We start from the raw sequence: 21,893 nt of genomic DNA, 5'->3' as shown, positions 1-21,893 counted from the left end.
TGGAGTATTCGTCTGCCCTCCATGAGGAAGATAAGGATCTACCGTTCCTGACCATCAGCAAGTGCCCGCCCGGCTCGCGTCAGTCAAAATTGATGACGACGCTCGAGCAAAAGACCAACTATATAATACATTACAGAAACTTGAAGAAAGTTCTCCAGCACGGACTGAGAATAAAGAAAATACATAGGTAGTCCTCGAATTCAAGCAGCGTGCCTGGATGGAATCATTTATTAAGAAAAATACGTTGAAAAGACAAGCAGCTACAAATGACTTTAAAAAGGAATTCTTCAAGCTTGCCAACAATGCTTCTTTCGGTAAATTTTTAGAGAGTAAATTTTTGAGGCAATGAATGGAACTTGTGTGCAGCGAGAAGAGACTTAGAAAAGTGATTGCCAAGCCAGCGTTCCAGGACCGAATCACCTTCAACGAAAATCTAACACTAGTAAAACTTCAACATGAAACCATCTTTCTTGACCGCCCTATATATGCATATTTAAGACATATATATGTCTATATAAGAAATTGATGTATAATTTCCACTGTGATGTGATGAAACAGAATTATAAAGACAACATAACGCTGGCATACATGGACACGGACAGCTTCATATATGACATCAAGACGCGCAACCTGGCCGACGACTCTGCGCTGATGGATATATTTGACACGAGCAGCTATCCCATTGACCACTCCTGCTACTCACCTACAAACAAGAAGGTAGTAGGCAAGTTCAAAGACGAGTGCAACGGGGTGGCAATGGAGGAGTTTGTCGGTCTAAGGGCAAAACTGTATACATACAAGTACAATAATAATATAACTAAAATAGCTAAAGGAATACAGAAGTGCGTGGTGAAAAATAAAATAACAGAAGATTTTCTTGAGGTCCTGGAGCAGCACACAGAGAAGCGCGCAAAGGTCCGGTACATACGATCGCACCAAATGATATTGTATACTGAATGTATAAATAAATTAGCACTAACCTGGCACGACGACAAAAAAGTTATCTGTGAAGATGGCATAAATACTTTGCCATATGTATATGAAAGAATTGACTAATATATAAAAGTATGTAATACTGTATATACAAAAAATATATATATATAACTTGAAATTAATGCCCATACTCTTATGTTTCGCGCAGTATTTTCTGTAGGGGTGAAGCACAGTGGGGACATCGTGGGCGCCGGGCCGCTAAGGTAGCCGGGAAGGCCCTTCAGGAATATGAACCGCAATGTACGAGTATGGGACTAGTGTTTGCCACATGGTAGCCAACCAACTCTGTTGATTTGGTGTACATAGCCTTCGTCGATGGATTATGCATCGATGAATTTTCGTCGTTTATTCTTTGCATCGTTGTTCGAGCTATCATGCTTTTCTTCGTTATGTTTTTTAATCATGCACCCTCGTTGTTTGTGGTGCTGCGTTTTCTTGGTTGGTTGGTTTTCTGCACCTACATTGTTTTGTAGTGCTGCATTTTCTTGGTTGGATGGTTGGTGGTGAAGATTGTGGTACGTTTGTACACTAACGTTGTTTGTGGTGCAATGCATTTTTTTTTTACACTGATGCGTTTTACACCGATGCATTTTACTCCGATGTGTTTTACACCGATGCGTTATTTACATAGATAGATTTTTTTACATCGATGTATTTTTACACCTATGCGTTTTACACTAATGCGTTTACTCGGATGCGTTTTACACCTATGCATTTTTTACATCGTTGGATTTTTTCATCGATGGGCTTTGACGGTGGTGGAGTATGGTGGTACGTTTTTGCACCTTCGTTGTTTTGTGGTGCTGTATTTTCTTGGTTGGTTGGATGGTGGTTGATTGGTTTTTATGCACCCTCGTTAATTTGTGGTGCTGAATTTTCTTGGTTGGTTGGATGGTGGTTGTTTGATTGGTTTTACGTGTTTTTTTGGTGCAGCGTTTTCTTGGTTGGATGGTTGGATGGAGGTTGGTTGGTTTTCTGCGCCTACGTTGTTTTGTGGTGCTGCGTTTTTTCTTGGTTGGATGGTTGGTGGTTGGTTGGTTTTTATGCACTCTCGTTGTTTTTTGGTGCTGCATTTCCTTGGTTGGTTAGACCCAGAAAGTTCAAGGCTTTATTTGGTTTTCACAATAAAGTAATATTATGATATATATTCTGAACACACCCCTAACTTTCTACTGGTTGATCTATTACTGCAGAACCTTTACTTCTTTCGGGTTGGTCAACTTGATTCAGTCCCTTTTCTGCTAGCTGCTGGCTGACTGGAACATATTCGTTGATGGGAATGAATAAACAATTGTGACGCATTCATGAAAGCAATGCAAAGGTATAAATAAATGTTCGCAGACTGCCTTGCGACCAAACGTACCCCACGGATGGGGAAGTACGGCAGCAGGCGGAGAACGCGTGGTACTGAATGGAGTCTGGCCTGGAGCGAGACGAGCCAGTTCTGTAGGTGTGTGAATACAGCGCAGCCCAGCCAGAAGTGAGGCAGGAAGGGAGGACGCCCTTCGCGCCTCAAGAGACACTGCGCGGGATCGCAGTGACGTCACGGCCACTTTAGGCCCGCGAGGCACTCAGGCCGTGCTGTCTGGGTCAACCACGTGCCCGCGTGCCCAGGCCAGCATGGCGACCAGCCACTCCGTGCACTTGCATGACGACAATCTTCGCGCGGGACTCGAACACATATGTGGCTGTGATTTCCCGATTATTATGTATTCAAGTATTTTCCTTCTGGACGGAATTATTTAATACAAAATGTGCGGACCTTATTTTTAAAAATAAAAGGTTTACGACAGTATACTCATAATTAATTCATTCTTTTTAATGTGATATCTCCAAAGGTCTTCACGATATTATAATGCTATACCATTAACTTTTTTTGTTTATAACTTCAACGAAGAGTTATAATTTTCTACAATTTTTTTTAATATACTTAACTTTTATGAAAAGTATTTTTTATTCTTTTTTTATAAAAACACTTTGTCTGAATTATTCTGACCACGCAAACCAAGTTAGTCTTAAACATATCTGCTCGCATTGCACACAATTGGTGGTTATTTCGATATGTATTTTGTAGTAAAGGATTAAAATAAATATTTTAAAGCTCTATTACCTTGAAGTAAATAATTACGCTAGAATTAATAAAATTATTTTAAGAAATTTAAATAAAAAAAATAAAAAAATATCAAACAGGCCAGTGAGACACATTAAGCACTGAATGGTTATCTTATCTTGGAATTGTTAACTGCTTCGAGATATAGTTCAAAGCGGCTAATATTAACCTCTTGGACTCAGCTTCTGGCTGTTATTCTTGACAATAAATTGATAAAATTAAACTTAGAGATAGCATTTGTTACACCCGTTCCAATTAAAGCGCAGTAGGAGAAGGATACTGTTAGAAACTACAATATATATATATATATATATATATATATATATATATATATATATATATATAATGTTTGATGTAGAATGTACCCAAACCAACGAAGGTCTCTCCACGATGAAACATAACGGATTATAAGAAAATCTACAGCTAATTGTTATTCTTTTTTGTGTTCCGTCATAAACACTGCTAACGTTTTTGTTAGTTCACAAGTATTTTTCTTGGCCATTATTGTTCAAAATAAGTAAATTCTGTATTCTTTAATTTACGAAAATATCAATAAATTTAGTACGATCACTGGAAAATTTGTAGCCAAAGTTCTTCGAAAAATTAGTGTAAAAATTCTTAAAAGCATTTTTTTTTCCATATATTTTGTGTGTTTCTTGATTGAGAAGAAACATAAAAATAAAACTGATTTATATTAGATGACAACAACTTTATGGCGGAACACAAGTTTGCGGAACACAAGTTTAGAACTCCAGGTGCCTAATCTGGTCCTGAAAATGGCTGCCCCATGGCATGCTAAAACACCGGTAATACTGACGTGGTTTCACCCAGAAGCCAAGGTTTGTCTGATTATAATATTAACCCACACAGGGGGTTGACAAAAATTTAGTATCTTGAAATTTTTACCGTTATGTTGATGGACAAATGTGATTAAGTCCTCACTGGCATCGTCTATTATAAGACTTAAAATAATTAATAATTTCCACATTAAATGAATGTGGCAGCAGATGTTAGTTGAAGTTTACACAACCATGTTTTGGTATATTTCAACTCTTGTGCTCAAGTAAAATACTATCAGATGACATCATACTATACACATCAATTCCTACGGTTTAGTAATTTTGCCAATATGTTGGTGTATTTATATCTGCGATTGAAATGCATGTGTAAATTAATCACAAATTGAAGTTTTTTTTTTTATCTTTTCATGTATACTTACTTCCGAATCGTAATTTATCATGTCCAACTCCCCACCGTGTGCCGCGAAACCCCACGTTAATATGTTTTTTTTTTTTCTGACGGTGTGGGGTTATTTGGAAGCGCACCTTACAGTTAAACTTACCAGACGGCTGTTCTAAAGGACGGCGGACACATGAAGGCCTTGAGCCGCGAATATGAGTTGGGGGGTGGTGGAAGGGGGAGAGCGGCGGCGCACTGCGCGATTCTCTCCGGGCAAGGGAGCAGGGAGATGCCCCCTTCCCCTTGACAGATCCTTCCCCACTCTTCCTGACGAAGCCCACCGGCGCGTGTGAAGGGAGTGGAAGTGGTGGTGGGAGGGGTTGGGGTTGGCGTTGAGGAGAATGTTTAAAGGGAAAGAAGGGGGAAAGCAGTGCAGGTGGAAGGGAGTGTTAGTAGAAGGGTGAGATGGTGGGAACGTGGGTTGGATGGTGGAGGGAGGGGAAAGTTTGGAAGCGGAAAAGGAAGGGGAGTGTGAGAACGACTGAATACGCTGCGCCACTCTGCCCGGCGACGCCACTCGCAGTCAAGTATATATTCAAATTGGTCCCCAGATCCTCGACCGGGACAGGCATATACCGGCTCCTCGCATGCACAACTAGGCTCGCCTCCGCAGACAAAGATCTCGTGTCGCGTCCACCGCGCCGGCACGAGGTTGACTTCGGCGCGACAGCGACATTTTCAAATATTCACTTTAGACTCACGAAAAACACGGGTACTAGTTACCCAAGGATGTTAGAAATTTGAGGATATTCTCGTAAATTTAGGAAACTAAGCTAACGTAATTAAAACATGTACAATAATTGAACTGTTAACAAAAAAAAAATCTCCTTTCCTGTTTGCTAAAAATAAAAATATATTTTAAGAAATTGAGAGTCAAATTAACAACGTAGTTTCTAAGAAGATATAAGACCGATTGAAAAATCAGATAAGTAAAATCCCAGCAAAAACTTTGCAGGTAATCAAATTGAGAATGATTTACTTGGCCTAAAGTCAATACTGTGGAAGCCGGCCATAGTCTCATGGAATAACATCAAACCCTTCGTTTATCCAAGTGTGACACAACTAAACCATGAAATCAAAATCGTTGTTCCTGTATTTCTTTTCTAAAAATAATCATTTCTCAAAAATATAGTTGTTTCTTATTTTATGACGTCACATTTTCTTATTCGGGGGAAACGCCCCGCTTTTGGTGCATCGCCAATACTCTGTTAAATAACACCACTGCGTTAGTGAGAATTTGATGTGTTTTGAGGTGACTTTTACTTATGTACACAGTTGTACACATTACCTCAAAATCACTGTGACCTGAGTATTTCTTTATTTAATCTTAAAGAGTACACAAAAAGTTTTTACTTTATTATTGATTTTTCAGAGTCGATGAATAAATTATTTCTGCATTTTAGAACTAAAAGTTCTTAAGTCACATTTACGAAATCTTGCACTGGGGTAAAAATCATCTTTCAAAGATACTATGTTTCCATCAAACATATACATGTGGCCAAAAATATGGAACATGTAAATAATTTCTTCAAATTGAAAGATTTATTCCAACAAGTTCATCTAAATAAAACTGTAAGCGGACTTTGTTTCTAGTTTAACTATGACTTGGAATAAGGCTCTTTTAAATCACACTAAATTCTTTAAAAATTGTATAGTCTTTAAATGATACGTCCTGATGTAAACCAAATTTTCTAAACAAATTCTATTTTCTAAACAAATTCCTTTGTTGCCGTGCATATAGTAGATGACAAACGCTTGTTTCTGACAGGGATCACTCAGGCTAGGCCAGGACGGGCATGGTAGCCCCTGCGGCTCTTGCTCGTTAGGCCGCGGCATTGCGCGCGTGTACTGCACGCAGTATGCACCACCCGCCAAAGGCGTGTTCTACAAACGGAGCTGCTTGTGTTGTTAGTTAACAAACTCAGTCCCAACATATTTCTCAAGAGAATAACTCACCATTGCTCGCTAATACCCACCTTTAAAATTCACTTTGCATTTGATGGTGATATAATAATTTATAACAACATTTAAGACATACTTAGATTTAAATATTTAGAGCTAAAACGAGAAACAGAAAAAGGCCGAAACGTTTAAAATATCTTAAATTTTTTTTCTCCGTAAATTGTTCTAAAATTTTTTTATTTTGGTTTATGAATATTTTTTTTTACAATCAGGAACAGTTGTATACAAAAGGGCATAGGCACAGGGTTCAGTTTGAAAAGCAGCGGAGCCGACCGCCATATCGCATTCTGACGTCATAGCCTATATATTGTATTACAATGACCTTGACATTTGCACTTTACCCCGGTGGCCGTTTTGGATTCGCCATCATGGATTCCACCATATTGGATTTTATAAAATTTCTCTAATTGGTTTTGCGGCCATTTTGTTTTGTAGAACTTTCCTTTATCTTGAAATCAAGTGTACCAATCCTTGCATTGCACGTTTAGTTATGATCGCCATTTGATTTTCCGAATGTTTTATGGAAGAAAATTGGGAAAATATTTAAATTTATTAAAAAATAATGTATAAAGTTTTTATAAAAACACATTCCGCCATTTTGCAATAATTGTGTCACATTCGCCAACTTGAAAATTTGTAATTTTATTAAGAAAACGCAAAAAAATAAAAAAATAAAAAATATATATTTTAAGTTTAATTAATATAAAATAAATTTTTTTAAAACACAGTTGCATCGTGGAGCTCAGCGTCTTCGGTTCTAAGCTAGTTAGAACAAAAAATTACAATAGATTTTTCCTTCACGGACACCTCTGGCAGACTGACCTCCCACCAATAATACCAAGGTAAAAATTACATTCGCCATTATGTCGTCATTGCGGCCATCTTGTATCCACCACTTTATTTTTGTCTGCTAAATGATGCTGCTTTCATATTATTTTAAGTTTTATCTGGTTTAGTGCAATATTATTTATTATCTTGATATCTCCCATATTGTCGGCCAACTTAGCCATCATCTTGAAAATCTGTAATTATAAAGCTAGAAATTCGAAAAAAAAAACAAATACAACCATAATAAATGTTCTATTAACCATATTGTATCATTCGATCTTTTACAGATTCAGTTCGCTTTTTAAGAGATAACAAAATTTATTTTTGGTAAAAATAATTACTTAATTTTAATTACAGTAAAAGCCACAGGTTCAAATATGCATAAAATAAAATAAACAATTAAAAATGGTTACATAATTTCTACTCTACTACAAGAAAAAAAACCAAAAAAATATAAATAGCGTTTCTCGATTTCTACAATCTTCTTAGAGTGTGAAGCGAGTCCATTTCATACCGTGACATGTATTTCCAGTTTATCAAATTGACTAATTGGTACAACACATTTTTCACACACAGAAGAATTTTCGATTTCATTAAAAGGACAGTGGTATATTCCAGAAGTTTTGCACTTGGAATATTTGCTAATGTTTTACCAACGATTATACAGTTTGATTCTAATGATTGATCAAGCATTGCTTTGCAAAATCACATGTGCTTTTTCAAGTTTCCGTATCATATAAACTTTCCAAACTACCTGTTGCACTAATAGTTAATACATTCAGAGTTATTATTACATTTGTGTATCATGCAATCATGAATTATCAAGGTTTTGGTGTTGATACAGTATATACAGTTGGGTGATGGAACAACGTCAGTTACTGTTTCCTTTATCGTTGTCACTGGCAATGTTATCAACCATTGCAACACTGATGAAACATCAACCACGGAAGTCTTCAAGGTCTACTATTTTTTCGATAAGCATGCGTTGAAATCTCCTGCAGAGCTGGAAGAGTAGGTCCAACTGTTGATACCGCTGCCAACAGAATCTGCGTCGTCGTCACCATCATTGAAATGGTGATTCCTTAAGTTGTCAGCAATGTAGCAATCGGGGTCTTCGCTGTTGTGGTAGCCTTCCATTCAGGTCTTCGTTAATGATGATAATGATGCCATCGAGTTCTCAAGAATTCCCAGATACCAGACCTATTTGTGAGATGAGCCAAACTAGTCTGTCCGCATTGCACCACAGCCAGAGATGTATTATTAATGTTTTAAATAAACTTTTAAAATATTCCCGCTTTCCTAGCATAAAAATACGGAAAATCAAGATGGCGTTCCATGTCATAATCCAGAATAGCGGAACATTTTTATTAAAATCTTAATTACATTTTATTAAATTTCTACCGTAATATTTACGGATTTTCAAGATGGTGGCCGTAACAAAAAGTGGAACATTCCAGAATAAAAGATAGCAGGTGTATCATAAGTAAGGATTTTTATATTTTTCATTGAATTGTAATTAATTTTTTTGTATTTATTTATTAATAAATCACATGTTTTTTTTTTCGCCGGGAATCGAACCAGAGAACCGAATACATTTAGGTAACTAAACATTTGAATTAAGCACTTTTTTCGGAACTTTTTGGTTAAAAATTAAATAATTGAAGTTCACTGTCAAAGTCGAGGTCAAATTCAAAGCTTCCCTTTAAAGTCTTTTGGAGCCTTACTAACGGGTAATTTATACCCTAATGGGAGATTTTTTTTTCCTTCTTCGGCAAAAATTATTTGAGGTTTTTAGAATTTTGAATTTTTGAAGAAAAAAACGAGAAATTTTCCTTAAAAAAAAGGGAACTTTCCCCTCGAAATTAGGTAATTTCTAGCAATTTGAGTCATTTTGAGTAATTTTTGAGAAATTTTAAGGAAATCTTAGTCCAAGATAGCCGCCGTGACGTCATCGGAGATGTAGATTTCAAGGCAGCAGATACCACCGCCACCACCACCACACTCCGACTGCAGATCTCGCAACAATCAATATTTACTACTCACGGTGTACCGGTATACAGTTCAGGAGGACTGGTATGAGAAAATGCATGGGGACTACCAAGAACAGGCTCGTCCCAGCAGGGGACTTGTGGCCAAACTGTCCGCCTCCAGTGAACCAGCGACGGTGGTTAAGCCATCTAGTCCACATCTTTAACGGGTGAACTGAGTGTCCATAAACAGTCGTTGCTTCTTGCATGTCACCGAGAGAGGGCGACGCCCGGGTCCGCAGGGAAGGAGGCGACTATCGCGCCGCGACATCGTCATGCCATTGGAGAATATAATGGGGATCGTAGACGAGTGACGTCATCGAATGCAGTAACGGCTGAAAAAGAACCATCGCAACATCCGCCCGCAACACATTGAGTCTAAGGTGGGAGCCACCCAGTAATCTATACATCTTCAAAATTAGACTGTTGATAGGCTATACTCTTTTTTTTATTTTATTGTGAGTTAAAAAAATGTTAAATAAATGTAAAGTAAATTGCATACATTTGTTTGGATAAAGGCCCAGAAATATGTATTTGTCTGGTTTATTGTCAGCCGCCCTGTTTTTAATATTTGAAGGCAGAATTAAATATATTTTTTTTTAGTCGTTAAGCCTATCAACGGGCTTAATGTAGGAGCGCTACTCTGATCCTTCAGAGCAGAGGTGGTGGTAGTCAAGAGTATGAATGGGTTGATTGAAAGGTATGAAATTTCAAAGTTTCGAGTTGAAAATTGTCAAAGTTACCATTGTCAAACTGTAAAGTTACTTTGTATACAGGTGTGTCGCTAGCGTATGTAATAATGATAATTATTATTACAATCATGTCCGCTGGCACGTCTTGGACGCAGATGCTCTGTAAGGCGGCGTCAGGCACGATGCTGAGTGAGGCCGAGGTCGAGCTCAGCTCGGAGGAAGGCCAAGGCTCGGGGTCTCAGTCGCCAGGACGGCGCCGGTGATAAGGATATATATTGGCTGCAGGCAGCGTGGGTTACCCGAGCCAGCGAGCACAAACGTGTACGTAGAGTCACGCCGTTGATAGATAAAATACTTGACTTACGTAGAATGGACGTAGACGATGTTATTCAATTTTTGGTAGAGCTGAATGAAATGTTAAAGTTAGGCATTGGAGCACGTAAAATGTGGTACGGGGGAATGATCTCTAAAGAATCGGAAAATTTTCGGGAAATATTTGCCGAAGCTACATTAGTGGTTTTGCCTACCGATAAATTGTTTTTAATGTGCCTCAGCAAGGTTTGTTCAAATTGGACGTTGATAACGGTACGCCTACGGTACTAAGAAATGACTCAAAGAGCAAGAAAAAGTTTGTCAGATTATGTTGCTGACATTATTTGTCACGTCGAAATTTTAGTCATGCCAGATGAGGAAGAAAATTATACGGCTATCAAAATGAATAATTTCCGTGATTAATACGTGCTGTATTTTATAGGAGCAGTACGGCCTGTTACTTTGGCAGCTCGTGGAGGAAAAGAAAATGGAAAAATTGGACAGTGCCAAAGTTGTACGCCTAATCCCAGATAGAAACGGTTCCCGGTACACGAGAACACAGTGTAGCATTTTTCGACGTAGTAATCACACGACTACAGAATGTTACTTAAATGGTAAAGCGTGATGGAATCAGAAACGCGACAAAGATTATTCAAAAATAAAAAGTCACAAAAATAGAAAGTTTGAATGTTGGAATTACGGAAAACCTACAAACAAGGGGGAAAAGGAGTTACATGCGGTGTAAAGTAGGGAAAGCCGCAGGGAAAGTAACAAGGAATTTGTGGAACATGAGGTAGGAAGACGTAAACGAAGCAAACAGAAAAGCTGTTGAAATTGGGGTCAGATGATCATGTACGTAGTGATTGTGTAGTGACTTCAGACACGGAATCCGAAAGTACACGTGAATGGCTTCGAAACGGGTCGTCGTGCAAAATATTCCAGAATACTTAGTAATAAAAAAATCAAGTTCAATTAAAGTATTTATTTTAATTGTTGAAAATTGCGTGAATGGTCTTGTTGACCCAGGTACGCTGATAATTAAAATTGATGGTACCAGATACTCATGAAAAATGATATTGGGGTTATAAGAGTAAAGAAAATACCTCGGGTAAAATTCACTATAGCTGATGGAATTTTTGTCATCGGAATGAATAGCGCGTGTACCAAATAGGAATGGGTGAATTCACATGGTAATATGATTGTTATGTGCTAAATGGCATAAAAAAGCAAACAAAAAAAAAACACGTGTATAGAGTCGGAACATACGAAGAACTTAAAAAGATGGTAGAGTATTTTCAGGAAAGATATTCGAATGTTTTGTCCGAGAAGTTGGTCATTGTATCGTTTTGCCTTTTCGTTTTCACTTCAAGGACGGAGATCAAGTTTGCGCGCCGTATAAGGTTGCTGCAGTGAAGATGAAACAATTTCGAGAAATGATTATATAATGCTTGGCGAAGGAGAAATAGTGAAATCGATTATTAATTACTCAAGTCCGACATTTTTGGTACCGAAATAGAGGGGAAACCATTCGCGTATCGCTTACTAACAGATGTGAGATTGGTCAACCTTATGTTATGCCCGGACCCATTTCCGGCACCAAGTGTGGATTATATTTACAGCAGATGGGAAAAGCAAATTATTTTACTATACTGGACTTGAACCGGGCATTTTTGCAAATTGAATTACACCCAGATTCTAGAGAACCCTCATCACGCGTTACTGGTGTCGCGTGTCGTTCGGTTGTAATAGAAATGTACAGGCTTTCTCAAGAGTACTAGACCATGTATTAGGAAAATATCAGCACGAGTTTGTGTTTAATTCCATCGATAATGTTTGTATTTATAGTAACACACCAGAAGAGCATAAAACGCACATCGAAACTGTATTAAAAGCCTTAAGCGAGATAGGATTGAAGGTAAATCCGAAGAAGGAAACCTGTGCTCAGGAGCAAACTATTTTTTTTTTTTAAATTGATTGTTGCGGAAGGTCATTTAAGACAGGATCCGGTAAACATAGCGGCATTAATAAATTTTCCTTGAAGGTGGTACGAAGATTGTTCTGCATGTGTAAGTAGTATGTAAAGGGGGTTTCTCCGCCAGGCGCCAGGCAGTGGAGCCGTGGAGCCGTGGAGCCTACCGCCATATTGGATTGTGACGTCAATGCGGCTATCTTGGATGACCATGACCTTGACCTTTGACCATTTTCAGTCCGCCATCTTGAATCCACCATTTTTAAATCGCGCGCTTCATTCACTCACTCATGATGAAATTTTCGTCACGGCCGCAATATTAATTTTTTTCGGTTCTGCTGGAGGCCGCCATCTTGAATACCGTCGACTTTGTTTCTGCTGTTTGTTCCTAGAGAGCACCAGCGTGCTCTGTCTCATCACATAAGGACCTTTACCTACCAGAACTATTATAGTCCTTATCACCATATTAAATTTAATTTTTTATGCAAAATACATTGGAAGCGCTGTGATTCGAACCATCGCAGCTCTGACCTCTAGGTTGGAAAACCTAGAGGCCGCACGGCCATCGAGAAATTTACTAGACTGAGAATTAAAAAAAAGGTATATATATACAAATAACACATATTATGGCTTTAATTATCACCTGTTCGAGACTGAAGCACCATCTTGTATTAAGACGTAACTGTTGCAATTATCGTTACGGCCACCATCTTGAAAATTCATTATTTTAATGCTAGATATTCCGAAAAAATTCCAAAAGAAAATTGTTAAAAATTGTCTACTTAAAAAGTTTAGTTACTTAATAAAGTAGGGTCCCCGGTTCGATTCCCGGCGAGAGTAAACCAGTAAATTATAAAAAAAATATTTTTAAAAAATTCTCAATAAAAGTAATAAAAATGTATTTCACCACACCCGACATTATGAATTATGACACCAATGTTGTAATTATACTGATTTTAATGAAAAAAAATTTAAAAATCATACGACGACATGTCCAACATCTTGTTTTCGTCTCTTGGAGGCCATCGTCTTGTTTACGTTTACTAGAGTGCGCTACTGTCATATTAAAGTTAAACCCTTTAGAGTGCAGTAATCATTTATTATTACTGAGGCGTCCGCCATCTTGAAACTGGGACGCTATATTGTAAATCCATAGTAATATAGCTACAAATTCGAGAAAAATTCCAAAATTACCAAAAAAAAAAAATCGCAGAAAAAAAGAATAACTGAATCGATGGATTTCTGTCCTCGGTTTGATTCTCGACCAGTGACAAGTGTAATTAAATATTAAATAAATTTTATTTTCTGTTTCAAATTACCTTTCATGGAGTTTATTAATCAATCACTCTAAGAAAATCAACTCAGGACAATATACCTGTCTGACGAATTAAATACGTTGTCGACAAGCCTATAATGTAAGTCAAATTTTCAATACTTAGAATAACCTATAAACCGTTCATGTACAAAGCCACATATATATATATACCAAGCGTCTTCGGACCACGAGACCGGGTCATAAACAATGGCTGACGCAGGGGTGCAACAACAGGGGGGCAAGGGTATTTTGCCCCCCCCCCCCTGAAACCTTGCGCAGACGTATAGGCTAGACATTTCCGATCCTCATGACCTTCGTCGTTAGCTAATTACAGTCAATATCGTGTGTTATTTTTATATATAGCTTATTTAATTCTCAGTCTAGTAAACGTCTCTATGGCAGTGCGGTCAAAGGCGTATGTTTTCCAACCTAGTGGTCAGAGCTGCGGTGGTTTGAATCACAGCGCTTCCTATTTTGCATTAAAAAATTTACTTTAATATGTCGATAAGAACCATAATAGTTTTGGTAAGTAATGGAACATCGACCTTATGTAATGAGACAGAGCAACGCTGGCGCTCTCTAGGAACAAACAGCAGAAACATAGACGGTATCCAAGATGGCGGCCTCTAGCGGAACCGAAAAAAATCATTATTGCTGCCGTGACGAAAATTTCATCAGGAGTGAATGCGGCGCTCGATTTAAAGATGGCGGATCCAAGATGGCGGACATAAAATGAATGCCGGGTCAAATGTCAAGGTAAAAGGTCAAAGTAACGGTCATCCAAGATGGCCACCGTGACGTCACATACCAAGATGGCGTTCGGCTCCACGGCTCCACCGTCTGGCACCTGCCGCAGGAACCCCTTTTACATACTACTTGTGTAGATACTACCCTAAATTAATCAAATTATATTTATCAGATTTATCAAAGGATTTTTATTGAAAACAAATTGAGTAGATTTTAACTGAAACGAAAGACAGGAAAATGCATTCAAAACTCTTAAACGTGCGTTAACCACCCTGCCAGTTTTGACATTGCCGAATGTTGACAATGTATTTGTTCTCCAGACAGATGTGAGTGACATTGCTGGAGAGGCCGTATTAAATTAGCGGGAAAATGGAGATTTAAAGTCTGTAGCTTACGCTAGTCGCCCATTGCATGTGAACGAACTTAAATATACAGTGCACTAAAAAGAATGTTAACATATGTGGTGAGCGTGGAAAAATTTAGCTAGTATTTGGAGCCAGTAAAGTTTTAAGTAGAAACGGATAACCAGGCATTAAATTGATTGCTTAAATTCAAGAAGCCCATAGGGCGGATTATTCGTTGGGTTATGCGTTTTACTCGTTTTTATTTAACCAGTAAGCATATTAAGGGTGCCGATAACAAAGTCGGGGACTGTTTGTCTAAGATGTTTTCAAAGGAAAATACTAACGTGAGCGATGACGTCACGGACTATAGTGACGTATACTATGGTTTGTATTAATTCAAGTACCAGAGATCTTGGACATAAAAGGGAAATAAGGGAAACAAGGGAAAGATCCGGAATGCGGGGAAATAACATGGAAAATGAAACAGGGAAGCAAAGAGTATGTGGTAAAGAGCAGTCTGATCAGTAAAACTGACAAGATGGGAAAATTCGAGGTACTTTTGCCGTGGGAGATACGAAGACTCGCTTTTAGATATTACAATGATAAGTTTTTGGGAGCACATCAATGGCGGAAATGTACACTGCAACGTATAAAACGTGTTTTTTTTTGCCGGAATATAACTGGGTACGCAAATGTAAAATCTGTCAATAAACGAAACCACGAAATGTCAAAATACAAGGTAAACATCACGCGACAGTGGATAATAAACCATGGCAGCGTGTCTATACGGAAGTAGTATATGATTGGTGCTCCAGGAACATGGATCAAGGGTCAAAGCTCAAGTGGGGGGTCAATAACTGACCTCTGATGTCATGGAGTCATCTTGGATGACCTCGACCATAAAAATAACTCCAAATGACTCAAAATGACTTAACATTCCGAAAATTTTCTCCTATTTCAAAGGAAAAAAAAAGTTTTTAAGGAAAAAATAATCAGTTTTTATACCAGAATAATTATAGAATTATAAATGTCCCCATTGAAGCAAAACTTCTCCATTTTCAAGCCTCCAATAAGCCTCTCGTGGGTAACTTTGACCTTGACATTAACCTTGACCGCAATCGTGGCACTTTTTGTTACGGCCACCATATTAAAAATTCGTAATTATCATCCAATTTTTACGAAAAAAATATAATTATAAAAAAGAATATTAGAAAAATATTTTAATAATAATCTATCCACCATTGTGGATTATAACGTCAAAGCCACCATAATTGATTCTGTAAACATTGCGTTTATTGTTACACCCGCCAACTTGGGTTCTTGAATGAAGCACATATCTTCACGGTCGCCATCTTATATGTGTATTGTGTCATCGTTGTAATTTCCGTTACGGCCGGCATCTCTAACTTTTTTATTTTATATCCGATTTTAATGAAAAAAAATTTAAAATTTTTAAATAGAATAAAAAAAAACATTTAAAAATTCGGCAATTTTAAAAACTAGCCACTATCACAGTAGAATATGAATGGGGCTCCGGGGACTGGCTTCTGGCTGTGGTGCCTGGTCTGCTAGCTTGTGAACTTCTCATTGTTGAGCAAAGACAGAGTTCTAGTACAAGCCAGAATTCTATGTATATTTTTATTAATTTTTTAATTTAAAATATTTATTCTTATGTATTTTTATGATATCAAAGAAAACTTGTGGTGTTTTTTCCGTGTGCTTCTGATTATTCTTGTCAATATTATTATTGTTTTCTCCGCGTGCTCCAGATTATCCTTGTCAATATTATGGTGATTTTCTCCGTGTGCTTCTGACTATCCTTGTCAAAATTTGATGGTTTTCTCCAAATGCTTCTCAATAACCTTGACAATATTATGATGGTTTTCTCCGTGTGCTCCCGATTATCCTTGTTAATATTTTGATGGTTTTCTCCGTGTGCACCCAATTATTCTTGTTAATATATTGATGGATTTCTCCGAGTGCTTCTGATTATTTCTGGCTAGACATATGATGGTTTTCTCCGAGTGCTCCTGATTATTTCTGGCTAGACATATGATGGTTTTCTCCGAGTGTCCTGATTATTTCTGGCTAGACATATGATGGTTTTCTCCGAGTGTTCCTGATTATTTGTGAGAAATCGGTCTCTCCATGAAGGATTTTTTACTTAATGAACCATGTCATGTTATTCAGAGTTACATTTAATTAGTGAACTTCTGCTACTTAATTATCACTTATAATATTTTTATCAGGTGGAAATTTAAAAAAAAATCATTATTTAGTCGAATAATAATAATCACTGAGAAATCTAAGAAGCACTAACAGGAAGAACGAACTTCCTTCTCCTTGGAGTCTAGCCAAGCCAACCTTCCTTAGCGATCGATAGTGAGCATTCCGCTTCCCGCATTAATGAAATAGATATTATTTACCTGCAAGCAACACGTGGCTACATCTGTTGATGACAGCCAGAACTACTTGCATCAATTTGCTTTGCATTAGATAACTTAACTCTCGCTGATGAAATATTTAAAAAATTCTATTTAAGAAATGGTTCCAATTGGAGAAAACTGACAGTTTGTATCTAACATAAGTCACAAAAGCTAGCATGGATCGTGGATTGTTATCTGCTTCTGTAGATACTGTGGCAAGTATTTTGCCATGAGAAGGAATGCTAGACGTCATGAGAAGAATGATTGTGCTAGAAACCCACTACGCAACATGTTAAGCTGTAATCGTTGTAGCAGGTTGTTAACACAAATTGACAGCTTAAAAAGACATGGTTGAACATGTAAAGTCAAGACTACTTACGGCATAAAGGACACCGATGGATCCACTAGACTAAAGAAGTGTGATCTGCATTACGACAATAATTTTCCTTGTCCTGAGCGTGATGGTATTAGCTCACCCGATCGTGAGGAAGAACATAAATTGAAGGATGCTAATGGCTTCGGGAAGACTGAAACTAATGGAAGTATCAACACCGTGAAAAGTGAGAATACATTCAAGCCTATATTCAGTAGATCCTCCATTCTTTGTAAAAATGATGATGGACTCCTAAAACGGAAGCATGAAGACGATGAAGACACTTCGACATCATCGATAGCGAATTCATACGGTAATCTGGATGAAGAGGATGTCTTCTGCAGTGATTGTTACAGTGACTATGAGGCTGTTGATAAAGGCATAGACTGTGATGAAGCACCTAGAGCTGACAAGATCGAAGAATGTGGCGATGTCCTGAGACCGAAACGATGGAATCGTCGTGTTATAATAAATAAATCTGATAATGCTTATTATGATCACTGGGACGATTGTGATATTAAAAGTATTTATAATAAATAAGCAAGTAAGATGGTGGTAGAAGAGATTGATTACACATCATGGAAAGATCCAAACATATTGGTTGACCGGATAAGACTTCTACATGGCTCGCTTTGTGCAGGAAACTATTTGTGCATCAAAGAAATATCCTTCATACTCAAAGAACTGAGGACTGCTGGCTACATACAATAATGGCTTCTTTTACTTGTATTTGTGTAATGTTGAGAAGTAATTAAATATTGAAAGTAAAAATTTAATGTTTTTTTTCTTGTATTCTGATTTCAAACTAAGCCTGTGTGTTTCCGCTACTGTATGTGTGTGTACATTCCGTTTCCTGTGTGTACTGTGTGTACGTTCCGTTTCCTGTGTGAACTGTGTGTACGTTCCGTTTCCTGTGTGTGTACTGTGTGTACGTTCCGTTTCCTGTGTGTACTGTGTGATCATTACATTTATTGCGTGTAAATTGCATGTATTGCGCGTACATTGCGTACATTGCGTGTTGGAGCCGAGTAGACTTGTATCCTTGTAGCTACATAGACATGTAGTTTCGTAGCCATGCGGTCTTTTAGTCATGCAGTCTCGCAGCCATGTATAACTCGGAACCAGCTAGATCCTTTTAGACTCGTAGCCTTGTAGCCTCGTAGTCTGTTAGTCTCGTAGCATTGTAGCCCAATATCATTGGAGCTGTTGAAAGAAAAGGCAGTAGGAGCATTTGGAGCTGTTGGAGCTGTTGGTACCATTTTGAGGCCGTTTGGAGAATTTGGAGCCATTTGGAGCTGTTGGAGCCATTTTGAGCATTTGGAGCTGTTGGAGCTAAGAAGTAGTCGTTGCATGTCTATGCAGGGCTAAATGTTTATAAGATTGCTGGCTTTCGCAAGTGATTTTGTAGTAGGATAGAAATTGTGTAATAAATATTATGTTTGTAAAAGACTTTGTGGTGTTTTATTTCTCGAACCTTACACTTTTCTGGTACTTTTTTAAAATTAAAGTTGTTTTGTATCGGCCAGGGATCGAACCAAGGACCTTAGTCGATCTAATCAATCAGTATATAGATAAAAAATTTATTTAATGAATTTTGAACTTTTTCCCGAATCTTTAGCATTACAATTACGAATTTACAATATGGTGGTCTTGATGTCTGATAGGATGATGGTAGTAGAGGATTTAAAGTATCTTTAAGAATGTTGAACATGGTTTATTGGAATTATTATTTTTTCCATAAAATTAAACATTATTGCATCGATCGAGGATTGAACCCAGGACTGGAGCGGATCGAATCGATATGTAAGTTAATGAGTGATTTATTTAATGAATTTTGGAATTTTTCCCGCTTTTCTAGCTACATTATTACATGATTTCAAGATGGCGGCCGAATTTCAAGATGGCGGGGGCACCTCCGTAATATCTGATTACTGCACTGTAGCGGGTTAGAATAAAATTATCCAGATGGAAATGTACTCTATAATACAAGTACATACACCTACAAGATGGCGTACTCCAGCAGGTGGTAGCTCCTGGTAGCATGTACTGAACATTAAAATTTGGATCCATGATGGTTGACAAGGATAAAGTCAAATTTCAATGTCAAGGTTAAATTTCAAGGTCAATGTCAAATTTCAAGGTCAAGTTCAAAGTTCAAGGTCAAGGTCAAATTTCAAGGTCAAGGTCATAGTTCAAGTTCAAGGTCAAATTTCAAAGTCAAGGTCAAAGTCAAATTTCAAGGTCAAGGTCAAAGTCAAATTTCAAGGTCAAGTTCAAAGTTCAAGGTCGAGGTCAAATTTCTAGGTCAAATTTCAAGGTCAAGGTCAAATTACAAGGTCAAGGTCAAATTACCAGGTCAAGGTCAAAGTTCAAGGTCAAGGTCAAAGGTGTGGTGACCAGATAATTATACTAACATTGTATCAGCACACACTTACGGACGAAAACAAGATGGTGATCTCCAGCGGACGAAGACAAGATAGCGGACATGACGTCATACCATCTGACGATATATATGCTTTGAAAAAAAGTGGTGGGAGTCAGTATGCCAGCAGCCACCACGGGGGAAGGATCGGTCGTCATTATTATTTTTTCCCCTCACCGGGTTCGAATCGAGGACTCCGAACTCCGCGTCGTAAAAGTACAATATTTTAATGTTTTTCATTAAAATTTTATTAAGTGAATTTTTTTTTAATTTTTTAATTTTTTTCCATTAAAATCGGATAATAAATAAAAAAGTTAAAGATGGCGACCATAACGGAAATTGCAACGGTGACGTCATTATCCAATATGGCGGAAAACACAACGCCGGAATGTTCGAGAAAACAAAATGATGGATCCAAAATGGCCGCCGTGATCTACTTGTCCCGTTACGCTGTGTCCCGTTACGATGTGTTCCGTAACGCTGTGTCCCGTTACGCTCATACAAGATGGCGGCCTCCATTGGAACAGAAAAAAATCAATATGACGACAGGGACGAAAATTTCATCATAATGAGTGGGGCGCTCGATTTAAAGATGGCGGATCCAAGATGGCCGCTGAGGTCGAGGTCAAGGTCACGGTACTACTTGTCCCGTTACGCTGTGTCCCGTTTCGCTCATCCAAGATGGCCGCCGTGACGTCACATATGGACGTGACTATAGAGATGTGGTTCGGCACCAGGCACCACAGCCAGAAGCCAGTCCCCGGAGCCCCATTCATACACTACTTATCACGAAAGCCAAGATTAATTTTCTGATTTTAACGGGATTAGCTTCAGAAATACGACATTTCCAAAAAAATATTAATTACCTTTTTAACCCTTTTACTTCGAATATAGAAAAATGCAAAGTTTGAAACTAATTTTAAATTTATTTTCCTCATTCTTGCTCAGTTTATTAGTGTCTTATTAATTTTTTTGGATATATGAATTACTACTATAACAACTAACGTGCCCCCTTTGGACTGGCTTTTGAGTCGAATATAAAAAATAAAGGTGAAATAACTCTGCACAGTTAATTATTTACGTTACTTAAGCTACGTTTCTTACATCCAGTTTTATTTGTTATGGAGCTATGAAATATTCATGAAAAATCATAATTTTCCCCCTTTTCCCACACTTAAAAGATGAAATCCGGAAAAACTGACAAAAAGAAATACAATTTGCAACTGTGTATGATTGTTGTTCATTCTTAATTTCAAACCCTTAAATCTAATAAATTGAGAAAAATACAGTTTTTTTCTTTACTCTTAACGTTACCCCTTTACACTCTTTAGGGGATAAATCTTTAAATTAATTAAAGTAATAATTTTTAGTTACTTATCTTTATAATTTAATTTACATAATTCTTAATTGTTTTCAGAGATAAGATTATTTAAAATTAATGAAAACTCTTCCATTATTACCCCATTAAAAGTTGAAGTTTTAAAACGCAAAAAATAAGCGATACGTAACTATTAATGCGGTTTTTTTTAGTATCTTACTTTTAGTTCTAATGGAACTGGAAGAGTTCAATTTTTTGGTTTTAAAAACACACCTACCCCTTTTACTAACATTAGAGTTTACAGAAAGGAAAATGGTAGAACAGTGGTTGGTAGTTTTCGTATGTGTATTATTAGTACCCAATTTTTTTATTGTACTTGATTAAATTCGCATTTTAAATCATTTATATTAAAACCATATTCACTCCTTTTTACACCTGACGGTTTGAACTTCGCAAAATGGTAAAATTGTAGTTGGTAATTTTCGTATGTTTATTATTGGTAGAAACAATATTTTACTTTTCTTAATATTTTAAATAGGCGGTATAAATATTAATCAAAATTTACAATATTTAATTTAGCAAAATATAAAAAATGTGGTAAGTAATTGTATGTTTCTTATTGGTACCCAATATTACTTACTAAAGCTTTATGAAATTTGGAGATATTATTATTAATCTTAAAACATATTTTCTCTTTTTTAACACCTTGAGGGTTAAATTTCGCAAAATATAAAAATTGTGGTTAATAGTTTTCGTATGTTTAAATTGCAACAATTGCAATCATTTATTATGATTAATTAAGATATAAATAATTAA

The 21,893-nt window shown here is 37.2% G+C and overlaps 1 protein-coding gene across 1 annotated transcript in view; it reads right to left on the bottom strand.

The window, feature by feature from the left end:
- The window catches only part of LOC134546166 (arrestin homolog), a 522,610-nt gene that overhangs the window by 324,115 nt on the left and 176,602 nt on the right, over positions 1–21,893 (bottom strand). The gene's annotated exons all lie outside the window — the stretch shown is intronic.

Source organism: Bacillus rossius, chromosome 1 (assembly GCF_032445375.1).
Source record: "Bacillus rossius redtenbacheri isolate Brsri chromosome 1, Brsri_v3, whole genome shotgun sequence".
Taxonomy (NCBI): Eukaryota; Metazoa; Arthropoda; class Insecta; order Phasmatodea; family Bacillidae; genus Bacillus; species Bacillus rossius.
Note: the sequence above shows the minus strand (reverse complement) of the source record. Positions and strands in the feature narration are given on the sequence as shown.